This window comes from Sander lucioperca, chromosome 17, assembly GCF_008315115.2.
Source record: "Sander lucioperca isolate FBNREF2018 chromosome 17, SLUC_FBN_1.2, whole genome shotgun sequence".
Classification (NCBI taxonomy): Eukaryota; Metazoa; Chordata; class Actinopteri; order Perciformes; family Percidae; genus Sander; species Sander lucioperca.
Genome location: NC_050189.1, coordinates 17448862 through 17462548, shown reverse-complemented (window position 1 = coordinate 17462548; position 13687 = coordinate 17448862). Strand labels below are relative to the sequence as shown.

Here is a 13687-nt window from a genome sequence, read left to right as displayed (position 1 = left end):
CCAACCCAATTATCAGCCGTTGGACAGTCTGGTGAGGTCAGTGACTCAAGTCTGTTTGGTGTATTCCGTGCTTTCGTCAGTCAGACCAATCTGATTGGTGGAGTGCTAGCCCTTGACTAGTGAATCAGTGCACTTATGTTAAAACTCTTACCAGAAATGACGAGCGGGATGAGCGTGAGAAACGGCTCTCAAAATCTGACAAAAATATTTCATTTCATTTGTCGATCAACAAAACAGACAGATTCAGCAACAGCACGGCCTATTTCTAGCTTAAAATGTTTTCAGAAACAAGTTTTGGTGAACTATTTTCCTAAAATATGAGATCGTATTCCAAACAAGCTGCCATTACGGTCGGCTTTGAAATTCCGGAGAAGCCAGACCCATGTGACACATTCGTCATTTCCGGTTTTCATTTTTTGAGCAACAATACAGATTAGCGTCGCCTGCTGTTATGGAGACGTATTACGTCTCGCGCACGCGCAGAACGTACACTCAAGTCGGCGTCACTTCGGTGTGTTCCGAGGCATTTTTTGGACCTCGGGGAGCCGACTGATCAGTCCGACTGCTTTTTCTGCCAAAGGTCAGCCGTCTGGTTGTTGTGTCAGAACCTTTAAGAATGAGACCCTGATTACCTGAATAAAAAAAGGTTAAATAAAAATAAAAATGGTTGATGTGCCCCTTACTGCTTTGGCCACGGTTTGTATACAAGACAAAGAGCGAAGGTTCACACCGTCTGGGACACTGAATGAATCATCTCATCTCTCTACACTTGCAATCATTGAAGCTTGGTCCCAGGACCAATATCTTAACCCCATTGTGTGTAATGTTTTTTTTTTATCTTTATCTTTCTCGTTTTCTACTTTTACCCACAGCATCTCTACACTAAAGCAAAGGGATGTGGTTAACCATATCTGGTATTCTGGGGGAGTTTTTGTATGTGTATGAGTGGGTACGTGCCAGCGGATGTAAATGTAGGTGAGATGTATCATTGTTTATGTGCAGGTTTGATAAATACCCAACTTTTTGTTCGTACAAACGGTGGACAACTTGGTCTACATGTGCTTTAATTAATTAATTAAATTCATTTTCTATCTAAAAAAAAGTTGACTGACCTTGGTTTGTTGGGAAGCTCAGCAGTGAGGTCAGAACTAAAGAGAAAAGACATTCAGGTTAGTTTCAGTTTTGTTCAGTTCAAAGTTTAAATTAATAAAAAGAACACGCTTTACAGGTATTAAAATCATTTACACTTACTGTACTTTCAAAATGCTACTCATAATTTTAACATTTCAGGAGGATTTTGTAAGCAAACATGGCTGTAAAAACCAGACTATAGATTTCTCAGTTTTCATTGTATTTCTTTCAGCTGATGTTTTAAAAAACAGACAAAGTGTTTACTTACAGAGCATCCAGAGTAGAGATGCTTCCTCCATCCTGACATTTGGCCAAATGATGTCTGCACTTTGTTCACTTAGTCGCATCAAGTAAACCCTCCTTCCTCTGTGCCTGGCAGTGTCATTTCCGAGAAGCAGACTTGGCCAAAGTTGAATACTTTCGATGCACATGCAAGCAAACTGTCATGCATGCAATATATGCATATACATACATACATACATACACCTGCATCCTGCATAACATGAAAATGTGTACGAGTATGAGAGTATGTGTGCACGAGTATGTAATGTAACTAAAGAATATATGCATATCCAAGTGAAGTACTCAATTTTGCCAATGCAGCTTCTTATAATCTTGAAGAAAAAAAACTCAAAGAACTCTTTGTAGGTTCAGTTCGGAGGAAGTGAGAGAAGAGAGACATAAATAGACTGGGTAGCTGCACACTATGAAACTACACACCAATAATCAACCAGAGGCCTGTACTACGAATCAAGATCAACATGCACTGGATTGATTTCAGTTACCCGGCTTCAGTAACCTAACAACCGCGGTCCTGCATGAACTGTGTCACGACGGTGGTTAACAACTAGTTCATATTTTACATAAGAAGAGCAAACTATAATTCTACATGAATATGAAAAACACAGACACGGTTTTACAGGCAAAATGCAGGAAGGAAAGCTGGCAAACAAAATAGCCGACGCTGTAAATTTCATTTATCATCACCGATGTGTCACATTGGCAAGACACGGCTTAAGAAGCCGACAAATAGCCTATACGTAACTCCCTCCGCTGAAAATCTATATCTTTCATAAAAATAAAAAATGTTAATGGGGTTGTCGGTCTCTAAATGTTTGAACTCTTTCGAGCGCACCTCTCTCTCTCCGCACATCAAGCTCCACCGGATCTCCTAAGAACGGTGACGCCGTTATCAATCAAGTATTGATTGGTCAGTAGGCGGAGCTTTAACCTGCTCCCCTGTGCACTACATTAAAATCAATGTGACACACCTTACAAAAAGCGTGGAGGTTGTCGATATGACTAGGTAAGATGCATGTAAATTGTTGTGCCCAACACTGTTGAAATTTACAGCTATATTTCGATTTCTTTGTGGGAACACCGCCTTGGCTCGCTTTCGGGTCTGAACTTTCTGCGAAGCTTGCTCAGAGATCAACTGGGTTATAGGTTGCCAGGTTGAGGTGGCAAACGGGTTGAAAATTGTATATGGTGTGTAGGTTGTGTGAATAAGATGCGTTTCATACAAGATCTGGCAACTGGTCAACATTAGACAAACATATTGGTCCTATTATTTATACAGGGGCATGCAAATTAGGGGAGTTTCCCTGGAGAAATAACAACTTGGGAGGGGTCCGGGAGATAGGGCTAAAAAAACAGGAAAAACCCAGGAAAAACAGGAGTGTTGGCAGGTGATTTAACCCGGTAACAAGTACTCCACCTTTGTAATACCCAAAACCCTGGGTTAACCCTAAAGTTACCTCATTAACCCAAATCTTGCTTCGTAGTACAGGCCTCTGGTTCATTGCCAAGTAGGTTTCACAACAAGGAGTTTGGCTTGTTGTGGTCAACATATATGTGCAAAATATTTGTGTTAATGTGACATGGTACGAGATTAGGCCAGCACAGGTCCTGGAGGGTCACCCCAACCAGAGAGAAGTCCAATAAGGGGGGTGTCGTCGGCAACCTTTGCAGCTTGACTGACTGGTGGAGGCGCAGCTGTTGGTGAACAGTTTATAAAACGAAAGATCATAATCAATAAGTGCTGTGCAATTGATCAAATATTCTAATCGAGATTCCGATTTTGGCTGAATGAAATAAACGTTTCCACAGGAAAAGTATGAAGGTACATTTCACAGTTCAAGGTATGATTTGTTTAACTGTTTCACTGTTTTTTAATTTCAATAAATGCAACATATTTCAAGAGGTCAATGAGTAACTGTGTTTGATAATCCTGATTTCAATATTGACCAAAATAATGCTGATTATGATTTTTCTTTTTTTCATAATCGAGCACCCCTATAATTAATGCAGCAGAACCAGAGATGTCGTCTTTTTAATTCCACACATTCTTCTTCCTTGTCAAAACCTAGCGCCTACATTACCGACAATGCAGTGGTGGGGTGTCCTGGAGGCGATATTACGAATCCCACTATGGCCACGCCAAGACCCGCCCCTCAATAGCATTTATTGGCCAGGCGTCCATGCTTGTGCAAGGTAATGTAACCCCATTGGTACAGGTTCTATCCCCTGACCAATCGGCTATTCTAACCTTAAACACTCGAGGTCAAATGCCTAACCCCAACCAATCGAGCTGCTTCGTAGGACGGGTCTTGGCGTGCCCATAGTGGGATTTGTAATTTTGCATCCTGGAGCCTCTCGCCTGCAGACGAGATGAACAGCGAGCTACAGAGGTCTGTAAGCATGAATGACTGGTGATGATCAGCTGTTGGTGTCTGCAGATCCAACAACAGCTCCTCCACATCTGTTCATGACAATAAACTGCTTTTAGATACAAATACCTGTTTGTTTATTGTCTATTATTGTTTATTAAAAGGACCCCCATTACCTGACACCATAGCAGTCAGCTACTCTTCCTAGGGTCCATACAATACATACCCATTACATCACATTACAATAATATATGTAAAATCACATCAATGTGCAATACACTGGCGCCATCTACATACACATGCATGTATACACCCACACACAAACACACACACACACACACACACACACACACACACACACACACACACACACACACACACACACACACACACACACACACACATCCCTTAAACAAGAGATCAAGCTAACAGTCACACTCAGTAACCATCACATTATAAATAACTCACAATCTAAAATCTGTTCGCACAGATCAAACATTTATATAGAAAACCATTTATAAAACACAACAGGAACATTTTAAACAGTGTAAGAATCATACTTTTCATCTGTACGCCACATAGATGCCTCTGCATGTGATTTATTTTTAATCAACAGCATATTCAGGGGTAACTTATTCCAGTTTGTTAAGTCTCGGGGCAGATCAGCCCACAGTTTCTACCTCTACGCTGGGACTTCTAAAATAAGTAGCTTGGATGATAGGATGATACCAACAACCTGTTGTTCTTGTGAATGGTTCAAATCTCAGCCAAATACACCAGGGCCTTAAAAAACAAGTGGGAATGCAATGCTCATTGTAAAAATGTGTTTGGATGAAAGCATCATATCAGTTGAGTCAGACAGCCAGCAGGTGGCAGCACAGCTCCTTCTCTTTCTTTACACATGCTCAGTTCAGCTCAGAGCTCGCTCTTTCATTTAGGTCAGGTATCTTTTAATTTAACTGTCACTATATTACAGTAACTTTTCTGTGTTGTGCAGTGCCGACAAACACACACATGACATCTCACCACAAAGTGTCCAAACCAACAGTTAATACATTTCAGAAACACTCAGCAGCAGAAAACAGAACAGAGACTAAACTCAGACAGTTAAACTAAAATGACCGACAACACGCGGACACCACGGCGGGTGCAACAACATTATTATTAACATTATTATGCTGCATGGCAACAACACAGATAAACATAAACAATACAAGCTTAACACACACACACACACACACACACACACCTTAAACAACAGATCAAGCTAACAGTCACACTCAGTAACCATCACAATAATAACTCACAATCTAAAACCTGTTCACACAGAACAAACATTTAAACAGAAAAACATTTATAAAACACAATAGGAACATATTAAACAGTGTAAGAATCACACAATACTTATACAGTTACTTTCCAGTATTCAATTCAAACACAAACACACACACACACACACACACACACACACACACACACACACACACACACACACACACACACACACACACACAGGTTTGCATTTTTAACCTATTCCCCCTCGGCTGTATTGCCCAGAAATTAAATATTGACGATTGACTGTTTTCCCCGAAGGATTTGATTAGTCAAAGGAGCTTTTTAATTCGATATCAAGCTGAAGTTGGGAACAAACTGTCCCAGCTTTGCCCTGCAGCATTACAGTTTTTCTTGATTGCTTTGACGCAGCAGTCAAACCTAACTCCACATTTTTCAAAACAGTTAACACCAACAGGTTCTCACACTCATCTCGTAAAATACGGATGCTTGGTCAGGTCCTTTGTCGTTCTTATTGACGCTAAAAGTCTCCTTTAGCGCTATAAGTAAACGCACTTGGTCGGGACTATTGCCGTCCCTTTTGACGCAGTTATGTTAAGGAAAAGGTCGTGGGTGGGTGTACATAATACATGTAAACAAAAATAAAATATATTAGAGTATACGAAATTAAGAAAATAAAATATATTACAGTAAAATATAAACATCTATTACTGTAGAGTATAAGAAATAGCAACTATTGATACTCAGTCTCTTCTGTCTTGATGATGGGGCCACATGGCCACGATTGATAATGTGATCAATAACAGTTGCCCGAATTTCATCAGAAACTTGAGCCCTTCCAACTATACCTCCACCTCGCACTCGGACTCCTCTTCCTCTGACCCCTCTACCTCTTCCTCTCACTCTCACTCTCACTCTCACTCTCACTCTCACTCTCACTCTCACTCTCACTCTCACTCTCACTCTCATCTGCCTTTGACCTCTTCCATCCATGTTGGCAAAGAACAACACAGACGCTGCACCTTTAAGGTCTGCAGACTGATTGCTAATTGAAGATTTGTGTGAAGGAGCATCAAACAGGTGCTTCAGTGATTTCATACTGATGGAGGTAGTTTCTAATGGTAAAGGAACAGATGGTTTCTGTTTGGTTACCATAGCTAAAACAATGGATTTTGGACTGCTTGAATGACATCCGTGTTAACTGTTCTGCAAAAGGGTGGGGAAAATGTGTCAATCCAACAATAATCTGTCTTCGTGGTGCAGCCCTAAGCAGTTTGTCTGCAAGTAAACAAGATTATGAAACGTTAGAGGGGATCAGTTCCAACATGTCATTAATCAATTCACAGTTCGTCTGGGAAAGACACACCCATGAAGCTAAAACTAAAACACACCCACACAGTCAGACACACCTACATCCTACATAATAAAGTCTCAAGTGGCAATAAAGAAATAAAGATTATCTGAGAACTGATTCCATCTGTGTTCAGTCCAACTGCTCCACAGAGAGAGAGAGAAGAGGAGACTGAAGTCATGAAGGGGACGACTGGATGCTTTTACTATTATTATAATTATTTTTAATCAGTGGTCAGAATCTGACTCTCAATATCTGACACACAGCCTACAGGCAGACAGAAACAGACATGAAGCTGAACACAGAGAGATCACCAAACACATTAACAAGTAGTATGACCCACAAAATTGCTGCATAGGCCTAGGTAAAAAATATATAAAAAGTACAGCATCGTGAGATGAGACAAGATCAACTTTATTGTCCTGCAGGACATTTGTCTTGGGCAAGGAGCGCCGACAACAGCTGCACACAAAGATACACCGGCCATCAATAGACAGGACAGTACAGAACAACATACAACACAACAGCAATGCACACAAGGAACAAAGTGAACAAAGATCATCCACATAGTTGAGAGGATATTGCAAAGGCCCTGATAATAGTGTCTCAAAACACAAATTTGCACAAAGTGCAGCTGATCCACTTTTGGGCTGAAAACAAAAAGAGGTTTCTTAAATCAAAATATGCTGCAAAGCAACTATGGGAGTGAGTCATGCGTTCATGTTGTAGCCATTCATTATTGTATTGGTACTGTATTATTGTAATCATTTGTTATTCATTCCTGTTCATGCACCTGCACATTGTTGTTGGTTATGATACAGGACACTAATGTAAGAAATGGGGTATGGAGGGAAAGGTTACTGGCCAACAGGCATCAGACTGGGGTCTGGAATTTCAGAATAGCTATAGTTTTTAGTTTGTTTGTGCTTGTTATTTGTCCTTTTTGAGTTTTATACATTTGAGTGCCTTTTTTATATGTGTGTGACATGTAAGTTATGGTTCTAATAGTTGATAATGGTTCTGTAATATATTTTATATGTTTTTGCCTGTTGTTTACTTTATTGGGCAATAAACACAGTTTGTGAACATAAAAGAACTATAATATATACAGTATACATGGATATGACACTGTTGTCAAAACCCACAATACACACACTTGCAGATGGCATCTTGAAAGTTTGTGATCAATACTTGTCGCCTCTGGTGATGTAGTGGTTGCTAGCAACAATGTATGATGACGTAACCGTAACCAAGTGGTGTCTCATTTCATAGGGGTATGTTTTCACACCTAGCCAGCAATCTCTCTATGTACCTTTATAGCACCTTTAGTCTGTTTCTTCCTGCCGACGCAGCAAGCACTCAAACCAGACATCCTGCCTCAGACGGAAATGGTGGGGGAGGTAGAAAGCTAAAATATGCTTCCAGCTGCTTCAAAGCACATTCAACACCATTTGGTTGTGTCTGATTACAGCAGGGCATCTCTCACTCTTGCTGGGACAACGAACCCCCCACCCATAGCAGCCCTATAACTCTTTTTACAGTTAAAGATAAAAACAGCAATAACAACAACAAAAACAAAAATCCCACAAACTGACAGACCAACTACTAGCCAAGGAAATCCACCAGTGTCTCCATCTGTGTGACCTGCAGAGCAGAAAAAGTTGTGAGGAATCAGTTGTCAGGTCAAGACTGAAGAACACAACAGAATCTGTTTCCTCTTCAGTCTCAGACCATGTCAGACATTATCTGCTGACTCACAGCAGCTGTTCTCTATAAAGTCTCATCTTTAGAACACAAATGTCACATAAACACAGATGCTCAACTCTACAAACTTACCTGGGATGGTCAGCTTGATGGTGTTGATGAGCTCTGGCTCATTTCCGCCCCTGATTATAACTTGACACTTGCATGTTCCATCGGCTTTGACGTTTTCAGAACAACAGAAACATCTCCGTCCTTCATCTTTGAATCACTCAGGTTCACTTGACCACAACATGATGGATGCTAGACCCTTTCATAGGGACGGTTTTCTCTGAAGAAGAAGACGTAATCTGACTCCAGGTCAGTTCTGCTCCACACTATCACTTTGATGTCAGCATCTCTGGCAGCCTGACAGTCTTTGTGTCTGAAAAAACAGCAGCAATCCAGAGAAAAGCAGGAAGCAAAAGTCAGTCATATATTTTTTATTGTGAGCAGTTCCTTTTTTTCAAACTGATCCAGTTTGTTCACAAGAAACTAACCTGTAGTAACACCAGAGATGTAAAACACAGCATTTCAGGTTGCGTTTCACATGGACACATTTACACATATTATGTGGTCATGTGACAATATGTTTTTAATTTGTAGATAACGAAAAGAAATATACATATTTGCATATTTGGAACGGCATGGCAATGAAGCTGCAGTGACAACCACTAGATGACGCTGTACAATGTGAGCATGTCAAATCAAAGAGTTTATTCGGGAACAACAAGAGTGTTATTATTCTGGATCAATGGAAGTACATTTCCAGGACAAAACCTGATATCCAGATGTCCCTCACCTTCCTCTCTCTGTGTGTTGCCATTCTTCAACTCCGTTTTCTTCAGGAAACAACAACAACCTTCGAGCTAGTGAGCTACACGCTGAAATGTCAAGTTTTTAAGTAAATGTGGATGGTGCATCAAGGCAGACCTGCTTTGTTCTTTCAGGGAATGATTGTAAAGATTTATAAAGAATATGTTTAGGACCATTGTGATTGGTTTAAAGAAATGCAAACATTTCTTTAAACTCTGTTTCCTATCCCAGAATGCATTTGTGGTGTAGCCAGACCTTACTGCACAGCACTGTGGCGATAGAGCTGGCAATGAGAGACTAAGATGTTATAGTCTTCTCTCTAGTGAGATGAGGATGAAAAATGATTGCATTGGTTTAATGCAGGAAACATTTTGTTTGCCTACGTGTGCTTCACTAAGTGCTTCAGATAATCAGATGCTTTACTTCCAGTCCGTCTGTCATCACTGATGAAGCCAAAACGATGGGAAGTGGAACACAGCCAGCTCACTGCAGCTCATTGCTGTTCAGCTGTTCAGTGGCGGTTCTACATTGAATTACGCCCAGGGCGAGACCCCCTTCTCTGCTTGAGCCACAGTGACTGGCAGATTAAGTGCAATCCTCAGAGCAGTCCAAAAGTTGGGGTAGATCTCCGATAGATCCTTATCATGCATAAAAATGATGAGTTCAAAGAGGCTCGTGGTCCCTCGTTCCCCCCCTTGTCCTGACCGTTCCATTTGCGAGACCCAGAGATGTTAGATTTAGTCTTTGTGTTTCCCTTGTCTGGTGTCAGGTGATTGTTGTAGTTTTCAGTCTTCTGTTTCTGCGTGTACTGTTTGCAAGTTCTGTTTGGATTCTACCCTGTTCTCTGCATTCCTGGTTATGGATTTCCTGAGTCATTTGGATTATGTTGAAAAATAAATCTTCTGCTCAATTTACCTTTGCCTGCGCTCTCTGCATTTGGGTCCACCTTTCCCTGAAGATTGTAACAGAATTACCTGACCAACTTGGACTCAGCAGAGTGGCTTTTTCCGGTGGGTTCCCAGTATTTGTTTTTCTGTTGCTGCTTGTACCTAGACTATGGAGCCTGTTCATACTATGTCGGATGAACTGTACAAGTTGATGTGTGACCTGATGGAGCTTAGTACCTTGTGGAAGAGGGCTGTCAGTAATGACCATAAGGAGGCAATTCAGTCGTTTGCTCATAAGAAATTGTCAGAGAAACCCTGGTTAGAGGACTCAATTCCTAACGGGGTTAAACGCTTCATTTCCACTCCAGCACATCAATCTGCTAAGGGATTGTGGTCAGCCAAGCCTGTTAGCTCCACCAATGCTTCACTCAATCATTTGCCAGTTCCTCGTCATATTCCGAGCCAGTTAGCTACCACTAGCCTGCCTACTCCTGGCCTGCTAGCATTGTGGCTACAGGTTCTCTGTTTTTCATCCAGCCTGCTCCTTTGCCCACTATGCCTAGCCCTGTCATTTCTTCGCCTGGAGGAGAGCCGGAGACTTTTGTGACTGTTTTCCAGTACTTAGCTAAGTGTGCTAGACGGACTGAGGAGGCCGAAGCCGCCAGCTTTCAAGCTGGTAATCAACGGTCCAGTTCGCCTTCCTGCAGCTCTCCTGAACACCTGTCTATCGCCACTACGGCAAACGGTTCTGCGGGTACCGCCGTCCACGAGCAGTCCTTTGAAGGGACCCGTCTGGCCATATTTTCAGGGAGCCGTGGAGGCCACAAGAGAGGACGTGGTCGATATGGGTCCCGACGCCATTCCCCACTTCAACCTCTCTTCAGCCCTGAGCCCGTGCTGTCCAGTGGACCGGAGCCCGTGCTGTCCAGCTATCCAGAACCTCCGCTGACGTGCAGCCTTCCTGAGAGGGCCAGCGTTCCAGAGCCAGAGCGGACCAGCATTCCAGTACCCCTGAGACTTCGCCCGTCTCCGGCGTCCCAGAGACTTTGCCTTTGTTGTCGGTCCAACCGACTCCTGCTCCCCGTATTTTGTCGGTGGTCTGGCCGACTCCTGCCCCCTGTGTTTTGTCGCCGGTCCGGCCGACTCCTGCCCCTGTGTTTTGTCGGTGGTCCGGCCAACTTCTGCTCCGGTTGCCCTGTTGGCGGATTTGCCGACTCCTGATCCTGTTGTCTTGTTGGCGGACTCCGGCCCAGCTGTCCCGTCGCCTGTCTTCAGCCCAGCTGAACCGTCGCCTGATCCCAGCCCAGCTGACCCGTCGCCTGGCCCTAGCCCAGCTGACCTATCACCTGGCTCCTGCCCAGCTGACCTGCCGCCTGGCTCCGGCCCCGCTGAACCGTTGCCTGTCTTCGGCCCAGCTGCCCCTTCGCCTGCCCGGCCTTCAGAGGGGTTTCGCCTTCGCCTCCGGCCTTCAGAGGGGTCTCGCCTTCGCCGCCGGCCTTCTGAGGGGATTCGCCTTCGCCACCGGCCTTCTGAGGGGATTCGCGAAACTCTCACGAGGATTCCCGATATATTGCCAAATTAAATAAATTAGGGTTCTTTGTTCAGTGTAACTCAGCCAGCGAGAAGTTGTAAAACAGGAAACTAGTCCAGGAACAAACAGCCAGACTGTTAATATTTAAATCTCCTAATCTGCACGACTTCAAGCTGATATTAATTTGCATCGTCATTGGGAATTTAAAACAGTTTGATCATCGAGTTTCAGGGGGGGGGAAGCTGCAGTGTTTATCAATGAGAGAAGAGGAGGAGGACGTTAATACAAATAAAAAATTGTGCAGCTGCTGCTCATAGACAAACATAGTTAAATGATTACAGTGTTTGGGGTTAGGATTGCACAGACAAAGTGATACTGACTAACCAGACAGATATTTAAGGCTTTAGTTCATGTCTGAGTGCAATGAGTAAGAACTAGCTCCATTGAAGCTGTTTTTTCCCCCCAGAAACCACTTGCAGTTGGTTGAGCTGTTTCACTTGCATAACATGCATAACAGAAAATGCTTTCTTCTCTGGAAACTACCAAACTGCCACTAACACTCTTATTATCATCACTAACATCCGATGAACATACCGATAAAATCTGTAAAAAAAACGTTAAAAAGACTATAACAGTCCATGATATCACATGGCATTCATGGCATTCAAGTCTTTTTGAGCAAATCTCCTTGCCTTTTTAAAGTCACAAAAACAAAACATTTACAACATTATAGAAAACATAAATGCACAGAAACAATAGCTGATCAAATGTTTAAGAGGTTAAACTCACGCAGCACTTGTAGCAGGCAGAGGAACATTATTTTGTAAGACCAACATGTTCCAGCTTGTAGCTTCATACAACACATTACAGAGAGCATTCAAGTCTGGTAGAAAGTTCTTTTGAAAATATATAAGCCAACCTGTCTGTCATATACACTCACCCAAATATCAGCCAATGGGCCACTAGGTGTCAGAGATGTGAGGGCCCAATAAAGGACACAGGGACACAATGTTTGGTCCATGGAGGAAAAGAAGTGCATCTAAGCTGTGGTTATCAGACTATTTCAGAGGTCCTCAAATCCCCATTCTGCTAAAATCGTTAAACATATGATTAACAAATGTCATGCCCAGCCACCATACAAGAGTCATGACTTTGTTTGTTTTTTTCAGAAATCCAGATGTTTAAATGTGACACATAGGAAAGATAATTCATACAACAAGATGGAAATGACAGTCAGCGTAACAGGACACCTTTAGAATAAGCTGTATACATAATGAACATAAGATGAACTCAGATTTCCACGCTCGAATCAGAAAAGGAAAAACCAAATATATTGATTCACAAGGGTTAGGCTAAACCTTAGCCCTACTCTTTTTACAAAGCACACATTCAAGAGAGCTACACATTTGTAATTCCTTTCACAACCATTTTACAAGTTAAGCCACTTGATAGATATTCTTCTATTCTTTACATTTGTCCTTACTCTTGTTTTTTTTTTAAATAGATTAGTGGAATTGAAGACTGCATGTTAACATGGCTGATGCATTCGTAATGGACAACACATGAATTTGAGCTCATGAAAAATGAATCAGTACATTAATAATTCAGATTGTATAAAAGTAAAACATGTTTTCATTCTTAAAATTATAACTCTCAGACGACTGCTGGGAAAATGATACCTGGGACTTTCCTAGTCATGTCATGAGACCTTGTCATTTCACCCACAACCACAGCCACAATGGAGACAGTCATGACTATAAAAGGCTTTTTGTGGATCATATTTAGAGCCCAAGTGCCGACAGCGGGGAAGCCCCTATTGAAACTGAAGCAATTATCATTCTTTTTCCCAGCAAATGAATTGGCTTTTTGAAGGGCTTAACATACTCAAAATTGGCGGTCGCATCAAGACTTGTGAAAACTTGCGTCATTTAAGGGTTTCGGGAATAGGCGCAGAAAAATGGCTCGCTAGCGCCTCCTACAAAATAAAAAAAATTGAGCCCCTGCAGTACGTTTAACGTAGACTAGCGAAACTTGGTACACGTATGAAGCATGTCAAGATGTACAGAAAAAGTCATTGGAGCCATACCCTAAACCCAACAGGAAGTCCGCCATTTTGAATTGAAAGTTCGAAATTAGTGCGATTTTGGCCATTTCCACATGTTGTACTTTAACAAACTCCTCCTAGAGATTTTCATCCGATAAATGGTCCTGTGTTAATTTACATGCAGATGAACGGCGCAAGCAGCCGGATGTCCCCAGATGATGCCCT

The 13687-nt window shown here is 42.2% G+C and overlaps 2 protein-coding genes across 2 annotated transcripts in view; one reads left to right on the top strand and one right to left on the bottom strand.

Annotated features, from left to right (window-relative positions):
- LOC116059873 (butyrophilin-like protein 1) overlaps positions 1-13687 on the top strand; it is a 267674-nt gene that overhangs the window by 29211 nt on the left and 224776 nt on the right. The window contains exon 4 of the mRNA XM_031313140.1: positions 5316-5321. The gene's annotated coding sequence lies outside the window, so the exon portion shown is untranslated. The remainder of the gene's footprint in view (positions 1-5315; positions 5322-13687) is intronic.
- Positions 1-13687, bottom strand: part of LOC116059868 (low affinity immunoglobulin gamma Fc region receptor II-b-like) — a 347874-nt gene that overhangs the window by 274541 nt on the left and 59646 nt on the right. The gene's annotated exons all lie outside the window — the stretch shown is intronic.